The sequence below is a fragment of the Lactuca sativa genome, chromosome 7 (assembly GCF_002870075.4).
Source record: "Lactuca sativa cultivar Salinas chromosome 7, Lsat_Salinas_v11, whole genome shotgun sequence".
NCBI classification, from domain to species: domain Eukaryota; kingdom Viridiplantae; phylum Streptophyta; class Magnoliopsida; order Asterales; family Asteraceae; genus Lactuca; species Lactuca sativa.
This window is the reverse complement of record NC_056629.2, coordinates 198,640,635-198,660,383: the sequence shown is the minus strand read 5'-3', so window position 1 is coordinate 198,660,383 and position 19,749 is coordinate 198,640,635.

Here is a 19,749-nt window from a genome sequence, read left to right as displayed (position 1 = left end):
TAAATGGACCATTTTACCCCTAACTAGCTTGGTTAAAAACCAAGGCCCAAACTCACACCTTGAAGGCCCAAAAGCCTAATAGTCAACCAAGGCCCAACATATGGCCCAATTTTCCAAATTGGGCCCAAACCTCTACATGAACTTATTTTAAGGCCCAACCAATTATTCTAGCCCCAACAGTTGACATTCTGATGGCCCAATAGCTAATAATCCTCAAGGCCCAATTTTCCAAATTGGGCCCAAGCCTCTCTAATGGGTATTATCCTGAAGCCCAATAATTTCCCTTAGTCCATAAATGTGTTCATAATTGGCCTACAAAGGCCCATAAAAACTTAGTCCAATAAGTGGCCCAACAAACATCCAAACCCAATTAGGGTTTTTCACATAAAATGTCGATTAGGGTTAAGTGTTCCTACTTGACCCATTAAGGAATTAATCCATTAAGGACTTAATCTATTAAGTCCAAACATACAATGAAATCGGGCTTGAGAAATCACTCCACTCCAATGGTCCAAAATGCGGGTCCCGATAAGTCCAAACCAATAATCCCAAAATTAGGGTTTTCCAAACCCTAATTAGGGTTTCCAACCCAATCATAGCCCAATAGCTAGGTCTTTTGATCAATTAAGGTTCATTAGGCCCATTAGGGTTTCACTAGGCCCATTAGGGTTTCGCTAATCGGGCACCACCCACTACCACCTCGGGTAGTGGTGGTCAACGGCGGCTCACGGTGGCGGCCACCACCTCACTGTGGTGGTTTTGAGTTTCTTTTCATTAATATTTTGCTAATTACAATTACAATGCTTTAATCCAAAAATAAACACACACATTAACTAACATAAACACACACACATCCATACTGTGGTGGCTGGTGGTGCTAGAAGGTGGCAGCCACCACCTCACGGTGGTGGTGATGCCTTTTCCTAGAATTTCAGCCAAACACACACACACCCACAAACTGAAATACGCACACCTTCACGTCTTTTGCTCGGAAAGAGAAGCCAACCACCCACCTGGTGGCGTATGGTGGCGGCAACGATGATTTTACGATGGCAGGAACCACCTCACGGTGGTGGCGGTGGTAGGATGCGAGCTATCTGTTGTGGATCGGAACATAACCAGAAAAAAGGAATGGACGGTTACAGTTTCGTCCCCGTATTCGCCAGTGACAAGAGCACCGGTGGTCCAAACAATAACGAGAAAGAAAGCGGCGACAATGGAAGAGCGGTGACAGCGGACTCCGATCACAGCTTTAAGGTTCGGTCTCGGCGGCCCAAGGCGTCCGGCAGCAGCGCTGTGGCGGCGTTCGGCTTTGACAACGATGGCGACGACTGGTCACGAGCGACGGTGGCAACATCATTCTCGCCGGCATCCACGGTTGTGGTGGCTGGCGACATCAACGAAGGTGGTGCGACGCCGAAGGTTGAGAGGGTGAATGGTGGCGGCTGAATGCATCCCTAGGGTTAGGGTTTATCGGAAGCTATATACCCGACACTCCTCAAACGTTTCGCAATAATGCCAATAACAACCCTCCTTTCCTCTTTTTCTTCAAACCAAGGCCATAATTTACTTTTCCCACCCTGCTCACATAATTCCTTTCATATGTAGTCCCACAATTACCATTCAGCCCCTCATTTAAAAATTATTCTCAAATAAAGTCCATATGTTACCCTTTTAACCCCAACCTTCAAAACTCTTTACAAATTGAGTCTGAAATTTACCATTTAGCCCTTTCTTCCCATAATCTATCCATCTTAAGTCCCAAGGAGAAAACGAGGAAATCCCATATGACCCAATATATATGACAAGTCGCACTATATGTCAACCCAAGATGCATCTTCCTCTCCAGGACTTCGAAAAGGTATTTTTGGAACACTAATAGGCATTAAATGAAAGAAAAAAGAACTCAGTACTAGATTTTACCTTGATGTGTGGTGGTTGTCGAGGCCAACAAAATTTATAACCCTAAATATTACACACTAAAATAGTGTATAGTGGTAAAGGGGTCGAATCCACAGAGATTGGCTCAATTTATAACTCTATGAAAAATCTCTTTGTAAAAATACTTGTAAAATAACAATAAAAATAAAATGGGGGGAGTGTTTAGTTCTTTCGAGTGTTTGACAAAAATTAAAAACTAGCTAGGTTGAAAATATGACAAGTAAACAAGTAAAAGATTGGATTAAATTCAAAGAAGTGGAATTGGTTGATTTTGGGGTACACCTTATGGATGATATAATTGACTTATCATTAGACTTAATGGAATAACACTTGTGAATTGGTTTAACTTAGCTATAGCAATTCATAAGCAGAAACTGCCTCAACTCTTCTTAGAAATGAAAATGGTTAGAGGAGATCTTAACACATTTCCTTAATTGAAGTCACAAAATCAATGAAGCATAAAATCTTGTGAAAATCAATTAGCTTTAAGTTGAAAGAGTTACCAAATCCAAAAGATAATCAAATGCTTACATTATCATTATGGAGGAAATATTTCCATGGTTTAAATGAAATGAAAACAAACATATAAACCATTTGTTGCTTACTAATTTGAAGGTCCATTACTTAACCAATAAATTAGTCAACAAAAACAAGCATTCATTCATCCAAGCTCATGATTAAAGATAAATAAACACAACAAGATGTTTAATTAGAAAACATTCCCATAAACTTCAAACACAATGTAATAACAAGTCTTCAAAGTAAATAATCATCCATGGGTCAAGCCCTGATCAACCAAATGAAAGTTTAGCCAAGCATGGCCAAGGTAAACGAAAAACAATAGAGTTTAGTGATACCAAACATTGTCTTAGATGCAATATGAAAGGAAATTACACTAATTTTCCAAATATTCTTCAAATCTTTCAAAGCTTCTTAGAGAGAAAATGTGGAGCATATTCTTCAAGTCTACCTCTCCAAATGAGCCTCCAATCTCCAGCTAAAGAGAGCCAATTTCCGGATTCAAAAAGAGACCAAAAGCTACCCACCAAACTTCCACAAATAGAGTCAACAAGTTAAAACCCGGAAACAACTCAGCACAATTCACGCGGACCGCGTATGGACCCACGCGGACCGCGTGGGTTACGCTGAATGTGAAACTTGGGCCATTTAACATGCATTTAAGCCCATCCTTCATTTCTTCAGCTTCAACCCATAATCATAACTCTTTAAGACCCATTTGCCATTCCAAAGCCTTCTAATGATTGACCCACTACTCCTCAAATTTTCTTGTAGCTCGATTCCGCGCCGCCTCATCATCATCTTTGCCCATAAATTAGATCCAAATTGATTTCTTCTTTTACGCAAGCACCTAGCCCAATCGCACCACTTCAAGTCCGCAAGCAAATCACATGCCTCCATGAGTCCCGCATCCTTCTAAGCCTCCAATAACAAACAGTCTTCGGTAAATCCTGCAATTAAGCTCAAAAGACTAGAAAGCACCCGGTAAAGGAGAAAAATGACAAAAAGAGAAAATATGCATGAAGATTGACTAAAATGAGATGGTTTGAACTAAAAATAAACTATGAAAAGAAGTAATAAAAACGAAACTATCAAATCACCCCAAGCTTGAACCTTACTTGTCCCCAAGTAAGACAAGACTAAAATGAACTTGGGACGAACTACCCTAAAAATAAAAAGAATGGATAGAACCATGGAACCTGTTCATCGTTAGTCAACATGGTCAGAATTTATCTCGCTGCTATCTCACAATTTTTTCATCCGATGACAATGGGATCATAAACCACAGCCAGGACAACTCCTCTAGGTGAGCAAGGAGGGATGGTCAGTCGCAGCCTCAATGGAACATGCATACAATGAATAACATCTGTAGTAGGGAGAAAACGACTGGATGGGCTCGGACGGAGCTCTTCTTTAAGTGCACACTCTGATCTCACGTCTGTCGGCTTCTCTCATGTGTAGCTAGGTTTAATCGCTCGGGCACCGTTGTAGGAATTGGCTCACTTAGCGTTGGCCCGAACCTCCCGTAGTATCCGACTCAACAGCCTCTCTGGTATCACCAATTTGCGAAAAGAAACAACTCGATCTATATACAAATATGCAATCCTAAATAAATGAATATTAAACGCCGGATGACCGAGATGTTGGAAAATTTGTTCAATAATTGAACCGGCCACCTGCCTAAGATAGTTGCAGCTGTTTTTTTTTTTTTTTTTTTTTTTTTTTTTTTTTAAATTAGAAACACCATACTTGCAGGTAATGTATTAACAATCGAAATCAAGAAAACCCTTTTACTCCAAAATTTGGTTCCCAAAAGTGTGTAAGTGGAACCGAAAGGGTAGTAATATAATTTGAATGGTCTAAGTGTGAAAATGACCATGTGTGGAGCATAAAGATGTAATGTGAGCTCCTTTATAAACTTGTTTTATTTATTTATTTATTTATTTTTTTTAAACACTAATGATGAAAATGTCCAAGTATGGACTAAAAAACTCTCTAAAATCCTAAGGAAATCACAAAAAGAAATGGTGATGTAAAGAGGCCGGATATGGATTCTACTCGGGGACAAGCACCAGTGCTTCATCCTAACGGTTCTAACATGATCAAGTGTGATCCTCTCGGCGGTAGTGACCGCAAGGGTAAGACATTCAGTGCTATAGTATATCCTACAGTCGTTAGTATTGTATGCATAATTCTTCATGAAAACTACCTGGCCATGATCATTTACCCCTTTAAGCTACCAGCATCTGATCCCAAGTATGAAATCCCAAGCTGCAGCTAGTGGTCCCGGTTCGATGGGTGAGATAGCAACAAAATTCTGGACCAAAAACGATACAATAACTATGAACCTGTTTCATGGCATCCAAGAGAGGTGAGAATAAACAGAAAACAAAAATGCATGAATGCTAATGCCCTAAGCTAAATGTCGTGCAAAAATAAAAGATGAAAAAAAAGAAAATAAAATCTTTTTAGGGTTTTATATAAAAAAATGAATGCAATTTATACTAAAATGCTATGCAACCTAATTAAAATGCATGATAAATTAAAAAGAAAAAGGAATACCCACCTCAAGCTTAGAAAGAAGCATTGTCCTCAATGCATGTGGCGAGGCGAAAGTACCTAAACAGGGGGATCGGGAGGAGCATACGGGTATTGGGGGTAGGGGTAAAGGTAAGGTGGAGGGGGATAAGGATGGGTGGATGGGGGGTATGGACAGGGAGGCGGAAGTGGGACATTCTCAAAACGGTTTTAGGATTGGTGCCACCCCCACATATGGTGCATTTGCTGGGACATGATTTGGTTTGAGACACAAAGCGACTCGAACCGCTCGGCAAAATTGGGGGGGGGGAGCGGGTAGTACCCGGGAGGGGCTTGTGGCTGGGCGTGCTACGGACCATGTGTGGGCTCATCATCCATAGGTATCTCGTCATCATCTTGATCTTGCTACACATCCTCATTGACCGACTGAGTAATGGTCCTCGCGAGCCTCCACTGAGTGCGATCGTGGAAGGTGAAGTTGGTGACTCGAGGGTCGGGGAGAACGAGATACCCGACCCCTTGAGGACAAAACCAAGTGAAGCTGCTCCTGTTCCTGCGACGAATGTGGTGCATGTTTATGAGGGCGCGCTCATCCAAAAGATTTTTTGCTGTCAACAGGCTGGAATTCATTAGGGAGCTCGATGTCAAGACCGCGAGCCAAAAGTTTGACAAATCCCCCAATGCAAATATCACCGGATGTCTTGGATCTCATGTGGACACATTTGTGGAAGAAGAATGAAGCAAAGTACGGGATTGGCGGCCTTTCACGCCTTGTCATACACCAAAGGAAGAAGAGTTCATTTTTGGTGACCTGGCCGCCTTCTTTGCGGGCAAAAACTGTACACACCAGGATGCGATGGGCAATGCAGAGGCATGGGTGGATGATAGATGTTGCTTTATCCCGACCGGCACACGAGAAGATACCCCCGGTGATTTCCGTCCAAAATGTCTCATGATTGAACTCAGCAGGTAGGACGTCGAAAATCGTGGATGTGTTTGAAGAAGGAAAGCCCAAGATGTCGTTTATCATTGCAAAATCGATGTACCTTCGGTCCCCTAGAAGCTGGAACACGACTTTCCTTTTTTCGCTGTCGTAACCGCCATCTACGAGAAACTCTCTAGTGGGGAGCTCGTAAGTGTGCGCCATGAGGTTGAGAAGGTTTTCCCACCCAATGTTACGGAACAATTGGGTGACCCCTTCGAGAACCCCAAGTGATATAAGCGTGGGCTTGCACACGAATTTGGTAGATGCAACTTTTCTAGCCAAGCTCTTTGTGTAGTTTTCGGTTGCCTTGGCATCCCGAAACCTGGGGACATCGGGAGCATCACTTTGATCTCTTGCCGGGGCTTTGCCTCGGCCAGCAGCAGGACGCTTCCTAGAAGTAGACATGGACTTCCTGCACGAAAAAAATATAACCACTACACGAACCACAATTTCAACAAACAATATGTCAACCCCAAATCACCAACTAACTTCCTATGGACTTCTAAAGCAATTCAACAATCAAAGCAAGAAGGGATTCCTAAATTCATTTGATACAATAGCATATGAACGGACATGCATCTTGATCAATTAAACAAAGGAAAGAAAATACCCATTTTTGTTGAAAGTTCAAAGTTTGCGTGCGAAAATTCGGGATTTGACAATCTTGCAACTCTCCACCCCAAGCTTTAAGCTTTTGTTCAATATCCCGGGAGAAGCAATTTACCGCGAAAACCCGACGAATCCGGCAATGGCTTGAAATTCCGGCGAAATTTTCCGGCGAGCTTTGGGAAATATTTTTGGTGGGGTTTGTAGTCTTGTCCAAGAGGAGTACAATGGTGGTGGCGGAATCGCGAGAGGTGGCCGGAGTTGGCCGAAAATCGGCCGGAAAGTGGCGATGGGATGGTGGTGGCACCCTGAGATACAGCAACAGATCGGACCGTTGTTTTAGTGGGGTTTGTAGAGCTTTGAATTTGGAGAAGAATGGCGATGGTCTCGCGAAATTTCGACCGACATTTTGACGGGAAAGTGAGCTTTAGTGGTGGAGAGGGAGGTTCTCTAATGGAGGTTAGGAAAAAAGAAGAAGATGAAGTGGGGAAGAAGGAAGGGCCGGCTGAGTATAAAGGGGTGTTTAAACGGTGGTCAAACCTGGTCAAAAACGAGTTAACGTTGGTCAACAAGTCACGCGGACGTTGAGTTGGGTATACGCGGTTCGCGTGGGTTAGCCCATAGATATTCTGACTTATCCTTCACGACACGCGGTCGATTAACGGTCCGTTTTAATAAACACGCGGACAAGGTTATGATGACACGCGGACCGCGTGAACTTCACTAGATCTCTTCTGTTTTCGAATGATGGACGCGGACGATAGAGGGGACACATGCGGTCCGTGTTAATAAACACGCAGATGGATACTCGAGTACACGCGGACCGCGTGGGTTGAGCTGAAACTCTTCTGTTTCTCGATAATGGACGCGGACGATTGAGGGACTACACACGGGTCGTGTTAATAAAACGCGGACGGATACTCGCGTACACGCGGACCGCATGTTCTGGCTTGACATATTCCAACATTCTTTTTGCTCTTTCACCATTACGAACACCGGGATCTTAACTCCAACATTCTTTTATCTCAATAAGGAAGAAGAAAAGATGTTAAATCCAAAAATGAACCAACCACGACATTTATTCGGAACTAGAAAAACTGAAAACTTTAGTTTTCCAAAATTGCCCCTTTTTTAACGTTTTTGGCGAGACGTGCTCCCTTCTTGATTTCAGTACACCGGGGCATCCAATTGGATGAATTCTAAGATATTTGCATTAAAACCTTCATAGAAAGGTTTCAATCGATGCCCATTGATTTTAAAGACTTGCCTCGTTTCTTCACTTTGAATTTCAACCGCTCCATGTTCAAAGACTTTTAACACAACAAACGGACCTATCCATCTTGACCTCAATTTTCCTGGAAATAATTTCAATCGCGAATGATAGAGAAAACCCTATGTCTCGGCTCGAAATGTTTGCGGGTAATGGACTTGTCATGGAAAAGCTTTGTCCTTTCCTTGTAAATCCTTGAGTTTTCATAGGAGTCATTTCTCAACTCCTCCAACTCTTGGAGTTGGAGCCTTCTATGCCTTCCCGCCTCATCGATGTTGAAATTACATTGTTTGACCGCCCAAAATGCACGGTGTTCCAATTCCACGGGAAGATGGCATGGCTTTCCGAAGACCAACCTAAACGGGGACATTCCTATCGGGGTCTTGTACGCAGTCCGATAGGCCCATAAGGCATCGTCAAGTCTCAAACTCCAATCTTTCCTTGTCGGATTCACTGTTTTCTCTAGAATAGACTTCACTTCACGATTCGAAACCTCCGCTTGACCATTCGTTTGAGGGTGATAGGCAGTAGAGACACGATGGGTCACGTGGTACTTCTTCAATAGAGCCTCCATCATTTTGTTGCAAAAGTGCGTCCCTCTATCACTAATCAAAGCCCTAGGCACACCAAATCTCGCAAAAACATTAGACTTTAAAAACTCGATAACCGTTTTGGCATCGTCCAATCTTGTGGCTTTAGCTTCAACCCATTTAGAAACATAGTCAACCGCGAGTAAAATATAAACGTTGCCAAATGAGAAGGGAAATGGGCCCATGAAATCAATCCCCCATACGTCAAAAATTTCACAAACAAGGATTGGATTTTGGGGCATTTGGTTCATTTGTGAAATGTTTCCCGTCCTTTGGCACCGCTCACAACTTTTGCAAAACATATAACAATCGCGTGACATGGTTGGCCAAAATAATCCACACTCAAGGACCTTTCTCAAAGTCCGGCTAGGTCCGAAGTGTCCCCCACAAGCAAATTCATGATAGAATTGCAAAATGGATTGGTGCTTTTGTTGGGGTACACATCGCCTAATGATTTGATCGGGACAATGTTTCCACAAATAAGGTTCATCCCACACATATATAGTATTTTGCATCACTTTTCAACTTGTCTTTTTGAGCACGTGTGAATGTGTCGGGATACCTTTTTGTGACAAAAAAGTTAACGATATCGGCATACCAAGGAATAGATTGAGTAAGGGAAAAAAGATGCTCATCCGGAAACTCATCCCGCAATGGGAGAGGAGTTTCATTTGAAGTGATCCGGCTTAGATGATCGGCAACGAGGTTCTCGCATCCGCTCTTGTCCCGGATTTCCAAGTCAAATTCTTGTAACAATAGGATCCACCGGATGAGTCTCGGGTTTGCATCTTTCTTCGTCATCAAGTACTTAAGAGCTGCGTGATCCGAATACACTATGACCTTGGTACCAAGTAGGTATTGTCTAAATTTCTCCAAGACGAACACTATGGCCAATAGCTCCTTCTCAGTGTTAGAGTAGTTGCTTTGAGCATTGTCTAGTGTCCTTGATGCATAATAGATCACGTGGGAGGCCTTCCCATTCTTTTGACCCAAAATGGCACCTATCGCATAGTTGCTTGCATCACACATGATCTCAAAGGGGAGATCCCAATTTGGTGCTTGCATGATGGGAGCGGATGTAAGCAACTCTTTGAGCTTGTCAAAAGCTTCTTTGCACGCCTCATTGAACTCGAAATCGACCTCCTTTTGCAAGAGTTGGCACATTGGTCTTGTTATTTTTGAAAAATCCTTGATGAACCTTCAGTAGAAACCTGCATGACCCAAAAAAGAACGAACTTCCCGAACACAAGTCGGGTAAGGTAAGCTTTAAATAACATCAATTTTGACCTTATCTACCTCGATTCCTTTCTTAGACACAATGTGACCTAAAATGAGACCTTGACTCACCATGAAATGACATTTCTCAAAATTCAAAACCAAGTTTGTTTCAATGCATCTTTTTAAAATTTTTGTGAGATTGGTCAAACATTCTTGAAAAGAGTTGCCATATACCGTGAAATCATCCATAAAACCTCAATTATGTTTTCAACATATTCCGAAAAGATACTAACCATACAACGTTGGAAAGTGACCGGGGCATTACATAATCCGAATGGCATTCTCCGGTATGCAAAAGTACCAAATGGACATGTAAATGTTGTCTTTTCTTGGTTCTCTGGTGCCACCGGGATTTGGTGAAAACCGGAATACCCGTCGAGACAAAAATAATAATATTTCATGGCAAACCTTTCTAACATTTGGTCAATGAAAGGCAATGGGAAATTATCTTTTCTTGTGCTTGCATTGAGTTTGCGGTAGTCAATGCATACTCTCCACCCGTTTTGCACACGGGTGGGGACCATCATACCTTTGTTGTTCTCGACCACCGTGATTCCCGTCTTTTTTGGAACAACTTGCACCGGGCTCACCCACTTGCTATCCGAGATTGGATAGATCATCCCCGCATTTAGGAGCTTCAAAATCTCTTTCTTGACCACTTCCATCATTGGCGGGTTCAACCTTCTTTGCGCGTCTCTACTTGGCTTGCATTCATCCTCCATTAGGATCTTGTGCATACAAGTGGAGGGGCTCAATCCCTTGATATCCGCAATCGTCCAACCCACAGCCTCTTTATGTTCCCTCAGCACCTTGAGGAGCTGTTCTTCTTCACACTTGGTTAGGTGAGTTGAAATGATAACCGGAAGGGTCTCGCTGTCTCCCAGGTACGCATACTTCAAATGTTAAGGAAGGACCTTCAATTCTAATTCCGGCGGTTGGACAAGGGAGGGTGGCAATCTCGTGTGAGTTTGAGGTAATTCAATTTGCTTCACACTAAATTGGGTGGTCTTCTTGATCTCCAGACTGTTGACTAATCTTTCAATTTCGGGGTCTAACGAATAGAGCTTCAACTTCTTGGCTAATTTTGCACAATCCAACCCCTTGTTCAAAACCATCTCTAACATGTCATCATCACACAACTCGAACAATTCCTGAGTCAATGGTTCGACAACATCTATGAAGCACAAAGATGAAACATCACTAGGATACCTCATAGCATCATAAATGTTAAAACTTATTGTTTCACCATCAAATTCCATGGTTAAGCTTCCCGCATACACATCAATCTTTGTTCTAGCCGTCTTCAAGAATGGTCGCCCAAGTAAGATTATACCCGATTTGGAGGATACTTGTTCATCTAGGTCAATCACATAGAAATCCGCCGGGAAGACCAATTGGTTTACTTGAACTAGGACATCTTCCTAAACACCTCTAGGAAAGACACTTGATTTATCCGCAAGAGATATTATGACACCGGTTTCGCTTAAGGGTCCAACATTCAATGATTCATACACCGAGTAAGGCATGACATTGATAGAGGCACCAAGATCAAGCATAACACTACTAAAGGTGACATCTCCAATCTTGCAAGGGACCGTGAACATTACGGGATCTTTACACTAAGGTGGAAGCTTCCTTTGTAAAACCACGGATGCATTTTTGTTCATCGAGATTTTCTCATTCCCTTTCAACTTTCTCTTGTTGGTGCAAAGCTCCTTCAAGAACTTTGCATATCTTGGAATTTGTTTGATTGCATCAAGTAAAGGGATGTTTACTTCCACCTTTCGGAAGGTGTCCAAGATCTCTTTCTCCTCCATATTCTTCTTTGAAGTTGCAAGTCGGGAGGGGAACAGTGGGTTAGTGGTTATTGGTGTCACTAGAGGAGTAGTCTTCTTTGGGGCTCCGACTTGTTTGTCATTCTTGGCTATGGGATCCTCAATGGGGACGATCTTTATTTCTTCCTCTTCTTCCCTTGGCTTATTCTTTGAACTACTTTCTCCGGCTTGTTTGCCACTTCTCAAGGTCACCATATTGACATTTGGGTTCTTTTCGGTTTGAGAGGGGAGTTTATCACGGGATTCCAACTTGCTTATGGATGTAACTATATCTCCATTTTGTGATTCAAGGTTGGAGATACTAGTCCTTGTCTCTTTTTGGAATTGTTGGGTACTAGTGGCTAGGGATTTGACAATGTCTTCAAGAGACATTCCGGAGCTACTTGGTTGAGATTGAGGAGGTTGTTGATGATGATGTGGAAGGTGCGGTTTGGGTTGATAGTGTGGTTGTTGATGTTGGTAATAAGGTTGTGGTGGTGGATAGGATTGGTCTTAGGTTGTAGCTCATGTTGGGATTTGGCTTCCAACTTGACTTATATGCATTTTGGTAACCAGATGGTTTGTTGTGGTAGTTTTGGAACTCTCCCGTGGCATTCACATGCTCCGCATCTTCATGAAGGATGGGACACATATCCGTAGGATGTCCTATTGTTGCACATATTCCACAAACCATCACTTGTGGAGTTTGTCCCATGGCTAACTTTTGGACAACGGAGGTTAGATATTTGATTTGAGACTCGAGATTTGATGTTCCCACTTCATTGACTTTGTGTTGTGTGTCTCTTTTCGTATCTTGGCAAGGGCCAAAATGTTGTGAATTCGCGGCTATGGTGTTGAAAAGTTGTCTTGTTTGTTGTGGGGTTTTACTAAAGACATCTCCACCACTTGAGGGATCAACTAGTCTTCTCTCCATCGGCAACAATCCCTCATAGAAGTGTTGAATGAGGAGTTGTTCCGAAATTTGGTGTTGTGGGCAACTATAGCACAAGTTGTTGAACATCTCCCAATAATCATGGAAAGTCTCATTTTGACCTTGGCGGATTCCACAAATCTCATTTCTAAGACTTGAGACTCTTGAAGCGGGATAGAAATTATCAAGGAAAGCTCTTGCCATGTCGGTCCATGAGTTGATTGACCCCGGTGGAAGATAGAATAACCAATCTTTTGCTCTATCGGCTAATGAAAAGGGGAACGCCCTTAGCTTGATTTGGTCATCGGTTGACCCTTGTGGCTTCATACTAGTGCAAATAATGTGGAACATCTTCAAATGCTTATGAGGGTCTTCATTTTCCAATCCATGAAAAGTTGGTAGGTGATGGACTAAACTTGACTTCAATTCCGAACCTCCTTCCAAAACCGGGTAATTGATACCGGTTGGAGTTTGTGTAACATCGGTCTCCATCATTTGCCTTAAGATTCTCTCGGGAACTTCTCCTCCGTCTGCCATTGCAATTGGTTCAATAATGGGTGGATTTTTTCGTAGGGGTGGTGTTTCGGGAATTTCTTGGCGAGGGTCGGGACTAGAATTGGGTTCTATATCACTTAATGAAGAGGTTTCAACCTCCGGGTCCCTATGGGGGTTAGAAGTCTGACCATGTTCAACTCATTTTTCCTTCGCCAAACGCCTTGCTTCTTTTTCAATTTCTGGGTTGTAAATCAAGTCACCTGTACGCTGAGATCTGGGCATAGAGAAACAAATTGATTAAAAATAAACCAATCCCCGACAATGGCGCCAAAATTTGGTGGTTGCCGAGGCCAACAAAATTTATAACCCTAAATATTACACACTAAAATAATGTATAGTGGTAAAGGGGTCGAATCCACAGAGATTGGTTCAATTTATAACTATATGAAAAATCTCTTTGTAAAAATACTTGTAAAATAACAATAAAAATAAAATGGGGGGAGTGTTTAGTTCTTTCGAGTGTTTGACAAAAATTAAAAACTCGCTAGGTTGAAAATGTGACAAGTAAACAAGTAAAAGATTGGATTAAATTCAAAGAAGTGGAATTGGTTGATTTTGGGGTACACCTTATGGATGATATAATTGACTTATCATTAGACTTAATGGAATAACACTTGTGAATTGGTTTAACTTAGCTATAGCAATTCATAAGCAGAAACTGCCTCAACTCTTCTTAGAAATGAAAATGGTTAGAGGAGATCTTAACACATTTCCTTAATTGAAGTCACAAAATCAATGAAGCATAAAATCTTGTGAAAATCAATTAGCTTTAAGTTGAAAGAGTTACCAAATCCAAAAGATAATCAAATGCTTACATTATCATTATGGAGGAAATATTTCCATGGTTTAAATGAAATGAAAACAAACATATAAACCATTTGTTGCTTACTAATTTGAAGGTCCATTACTTAACCAATAAATTAGTCAACAAAAACAAGCATTCATTCATCCAAGCTCATGATCAAAGATAAATAAACACAACAAGATGTTTAATTAGAAAACATTCCCGTAAACTTCAAACACAATGTAATAACAAGTCTTCAAAGCAAATAATCATCCATGGGTCAAGCCCTGATCAACCAAATGAAAGTTTAGCCAAGCATGGCCAAGGTAAACGAAAAACAATAGAGTTTAGTGATACCAAACATTGTCTTAGATGCAAGATGAAAGGAAATTACACTAATTTTCCAAATATTCTTCAAATCTTTCAAAGCTTCTTAGAGAGAAAATGTGGAGCATATTCTTCAAGTCTACCTCTCCAAATGAGCCTCCAATCTCCAGCTAAAGAGATCCAATTTCCGGATTCAAAAAGAGACCAAAAGCTACCCACCAAACTTCCACAAATAGAGTCAACAAGTTAAAACCCGGAAACAACTCAGCACAATTCACGCGGACCGCGTATGGACCCACGCGGACCGCGTGGGTTACGCTGAATGTGAAACTTGGGCCATTTAACATGCATTTAAGCCCATCCTTCATTTCTTCAGCTTCAACCCATAATCATAACTCTTTAAGACCCATTTTCCATTCCAAAGCCTTCTAATGATTGACCCAATACTCCTCAAATTTTCTTGTAGCTCGATTCCGCGCCGCCTCATCATCATCTTTGCCCATAAATTAGATCCAAATTGATTTCTTCTTTTACGCAAGCACCTAGCCCAATCGCACCACTTCAAGTCCGCAAGCAAATCACATGCCTCCATGAGTCCCGCATCCTTCTAAGCCTCCAATAACAAACAGCCCGAAACTCGAATTTTAGTTCGAGCGGTTTTTGGCTTACGTGACCTAAATGAGAGTTGAAGATCTCATTAATAGGAACTCAACCGTAAAAAGAAAGACAAAAACAGAGTTCGTATGAAGGAGTTACGAATTCTTCACGGTCATTTAGCAGTCTAATCTCCTCCTACTGTTAAATTTAAGATCGGTCGAGAATTAGCCGACGGAGTCTAAATGAAAGTTGTAGATCTTGTTTTTACCTACACGTGGAAAAAAAGAACGTCAAAAACGGAGCTCCTATGCGAGAGTTATGATTTTTCTAAGTCGGGAGGCTGCTGTGCGAAATCGGGTGACGTGGCGAAATCCTGGCCGTTGCTTCCTCCCCAAGGCTAGCCACCAGATGGTGACACCTGGCCTGGAACTCGACGAGTTTGAGGCCAACTTGACGAGTTTTTGGCTTTTCTAGCCTATAAAAAGGGAGACGGGGCACCCTCATTTCTCACACCTTTCCCCACTTCTTTCTCTCTCTAAACTCTCTCTCTAAGCCTCCCTAACCCCCCAAAGCCTAGGGTAACTCCCTAGCACGAAGCGGAAGCCCCGGAGCGCCCGACGGCTCTGAGAAAAGAGCCTTTCGGCTCGGGAACGTTGCTCCAGCGAAGCTCGGTTTTGCGAAAAACCCGTTGTAAGTGAGTTACGCCTACGCTATTTTTAATATAGCTTCTAATTAATTATAGTAATGTTATTAGGACCTTATAGTAAGTACTAGGGCTATTATTATGGGTTATATAAGTATTGTTTAACGCTTATATAATAGTAATAATAGCTAGACTATTAATTAGTCTCGGTGAATATTAGACTAAACTCTAGTGGTAATGATACTAGGTTTTGTCCGAGGAAAATTGTTTTAAGAGTAACGAAGTGCTGTCCGAGTACCGAGTCACCACCTTACCAAGTGAGTGCATAGTCCCTTTCATCTTACACATAGATATGAAGTATTTTAATATAAATTACGTGCTATATGTGCATATTGTCTGAATACTTGTTGTCTATGCTGATGAAAGATTTTTATACATGTTTTAAATGATGTAAGTTGTATAAAGTATTTTATATCTACAAAATATGTTGGGTAAAACATGGGTAGATGAATGATGAGGGATAAAAGCTGAAATAGAGGAACATTAGTAGTACGGACCTAGTGCCCTATAGGTATACATTGGCAGCAGTGGACCTAGTACCCTATAGATGAGCACTGGCAACTGCGCCACAACTCGTAGATGATTTAGATCTACGGTAAATGTCCTAGCAGTTGCGATCTAAGGACAATATCGGCAGTTGAGCCTAATAGGGAGCCTTATGTCCACGACAGTAGCGTTTAAAGGTCAATACCGACAGAAGCGCCTCATAGAAAATGTCCCAATTCTGGCAGCTACGCCTAAGTGATAATATTAGCAGCTGCGCTTGACCAATGTGTCATTGGCAACAATGGACTTCATGTTGTTTCCTTAGGAATGAATGAATGAGAAATAGTTGGTTCTTAGGGTAGATCCTTAAGAATAAAGAAGATAATGGGGATGGGTAATTGGGTTGATTGTTTGATTGTTTAAACATAATAATTATATTATTGTGGGTTGATATTGCCATATTTATACCTATTTTTAGGCAATATTTAAGTACATTTTTATTAATAAGTTGATAATATGTTTAGAATAATGGTACTTATGACTTTAAATTGTTATTTTCAGTCAATTAAAAGGATTTTCGAAGAGAGGGACCAAAAGTGACAATATGTAGAACATGGGAGACTTGGAAGACAAGAAATGAATAAATCCACGAAAGTTACTAAAATCACGACGTGGCAAAGTCGGCCACGACGTGACATGAGGATTCTAGAAGATAAAGATCGCGATTCGGAGGAATCCTTGCCCGGTACGGATAACTTGGAGCCCACGACGTGGCTTGGATAGCCACGACGTGGCGCGGGATTTTGGAGTCTATTTAAGTGTTCCTGATCATTACGAGAGAGAGAGAGAGAGAGAGCTTTTGGATGAAGGAAGGAGTTCCAATAGACGATTTGGAGCGAAAGAAAGGTTTTGGAAAAAGGTTTTCAACACCAAAAAGAGTAAAGGTCTATATTTTAGTTAATTAAGAACATGTTTTCTATTACTTTAATTTGTTTTGGTTTATTAGTTGCTATGATGAGCAGCTGAATCTAGCTACTCTTGTTTAGCTAGATGAAGCTTCCAACTTATGAATAGCTCAATTTTTATGGATTAAGTTTAGTTGGTAAAAATTGCTTGTGTTTGATTGGTATTACCTAGCATGCTTATGTTTGTTTTTATTAATTGCTTGATTGCATGTTCTGTGTAGCTTAGTGACCATTAATTGCATGAACTTGTTTACCTAATGATTTAGTGAGCATTGAATTGTTAGAGCTAGGATTGACCAATCTTAGTTAGTAATTAGAATAAATAAGCTTAGATGTGCTAGAGAACGTGTATTGTGACTATAATTGCGTTTATATAACAAATCTCACATAGCATATTTACATTCATAATTAGTTATGTTTTAATTATGTGTGAACATACATGGTTTGACATGAATTAGTTAATTATTGGTAAAGTTAGAACTAAATTACTAATACAACTAAAAACCAACTTAATAATCCGTAATCATTAGCTAGCCATAAGGAAGAAGTGGATTCAAACTAAACAAGAGTGTGTTTTTACTTATTGAATTTGATTTAAGTTCATATGATCTTGTAAAATAAGATAACACCCCTTTTAAACTTATTAATAATTAGGTTAATTTAATAGTAAGTAGATTAATTAGTAACACCGTTCCCTGTGATCGACACCCGACTTACCCAAGCTATACTGTAATCTGATTAGGTACACTGCCTATAAGTGCATAGTTAGTTTAAGTTAGTTAGGTTATAAATATTAAAATTAGTGAGTACTTTTGTGCACATCATGGGTTGAAAACCCTATGTACTCACCTGGTTTCCCAACCCGACCCACTCAGTTTATTTATATCACAGGTATTGATATGAAGTCACATTACACTAAGAGATTTAAAAGAGATGTAGACCACTAGTGTAAATGAATGTAAGTTCTGTTTATGATTATGTTTCTGTATTGACGATGACACCCCAAATGTTTTAAAAGTGAATAAAAATATATTTCTTTAGAAATGCTTTGATAACGCGATTATCATGTTTTTCTGGGAACAAATTCTGCAACATTTTTATTAAAAGAGATACTCTGATTTTTATAAAGCATAAACAAAATTGGTCTTTTCTGGCCGTGAAAATGGGGATGTCACACCATGAAATTATACCACCCTCGAATCTTGAAGACCAAAAGACAGATACTCCCACCAATACCTCAGCAAGGAGCCACTTCCCTTGGCGCTTCCATTAGCCAATCAATAATAGTTACTAAAACCACCGAATCCTAACAATGCTGAATAACCATCCTGCGGAACCCTTACCGCAAACCTTCCACATAATACCCCTGAACCGATCTCGACCATAAACCTGTAACATCCCAAAAATACAGGCCAAAAATTTCATTTTTAAATACGTCATTATAAAAACCAACAGTGTAATAAAACATCTGTAATATCATGTCATGTCAAAATCAAAGTAGAAATAATCAAACATATTATCATAAAACAATATCAGAGTGTAATCCCAAAGATCTCATGTGCGGAAAACCATAGTGTGATGCGCTGCGATCAAGCCGGCTCCTTTCCTTTAAACACGAGGTACCTGAAACCAAAATTGAAAACCGTAAGCACAAAGCTTAGTGAGTTCCCCCATCATACCACATACCATACAAGCACATAACATATATACTGCCGGACAATTCTGGGGTGCCCGACCTACCCGGTACGACCGTTCTTGGGTGCCGACCTACCCGTACGGCCATTCTAGGGTGCCAACCTACCCATGCGGCCATTCTGGGGTGCCGTCCTACCCGTGTCAAGCCATTCTGGGGCGCTGACCTACCCATGTCAAGCCATTATGGGGTGCTGACCTACCCGTCGGTCCTAACAACCGACCTTCGAGGACTATTCCACCCCTACTGCTACAATCACATATATCATAACATAAACATACTATCAGACATATCTGGGGTGTCCAAACTACCCTTCGGTCCTAACAACCGAACTTGGGGACTATTCCCCTCCTACTACTACTATCACATATAACATATCATGCCAGCAGATAAACATAACATCACATACTATCAGACATATCTGGGGTGTCTGGCCTACCCTTCGGTCCTAACAACTGAACTCTACTACTATCACATATAACATATCATGCCAGCATATCAGGTAGCAGCAAACCTGGATGATATCACAAAGACAATCATCTAACATATAACTCCTACTGGTGGGCCAACATTGTGGCCGTAGACCCACCGCTACTGGAAGGTAACTCACCTCACACTGCTGAAGTCCCGAAGACACAATCTCACACTTGCTGAAGTCCTGCAGACTCAACCCCTGCTGCTGGCGGACAAATTCCCGAACTGTCAACACCAAAATAACACCCAATTAATAATTGGGTCCTAATACATAACCATAAGTACATTCTTTGGGTAATTACTACACTACCCCTAGCTTGGCTTATTCAAGCCCAAGGCCCAATCCATAGGCCCAAAGTCAATTAGGAATCAAAGCCCAACACATGGCCCAATTTCCCAAATTAGGCCTAGGCCTATACATGGTCTCAATCTAAGGCCCAACATCATATAATCATTAAGGCCCAAATTATGGCCCAATTTTTCAAATTGGGCCCAAGCCCCTTACATGGGCCTTACCCTAGGCCCATTAAATTACTCTAGACCATTTGATTGATCTTGGATAGCCCATTTAATAACCCAATCATCAAGGCCCAATAGAAAAGCCCAACAATAAACCCAAGTGAAATTAGGGTTTCACATAAAATGATGATTAGGGTTAAGTTCCTACTTAACCCATTAAGGGCTTAACCCACT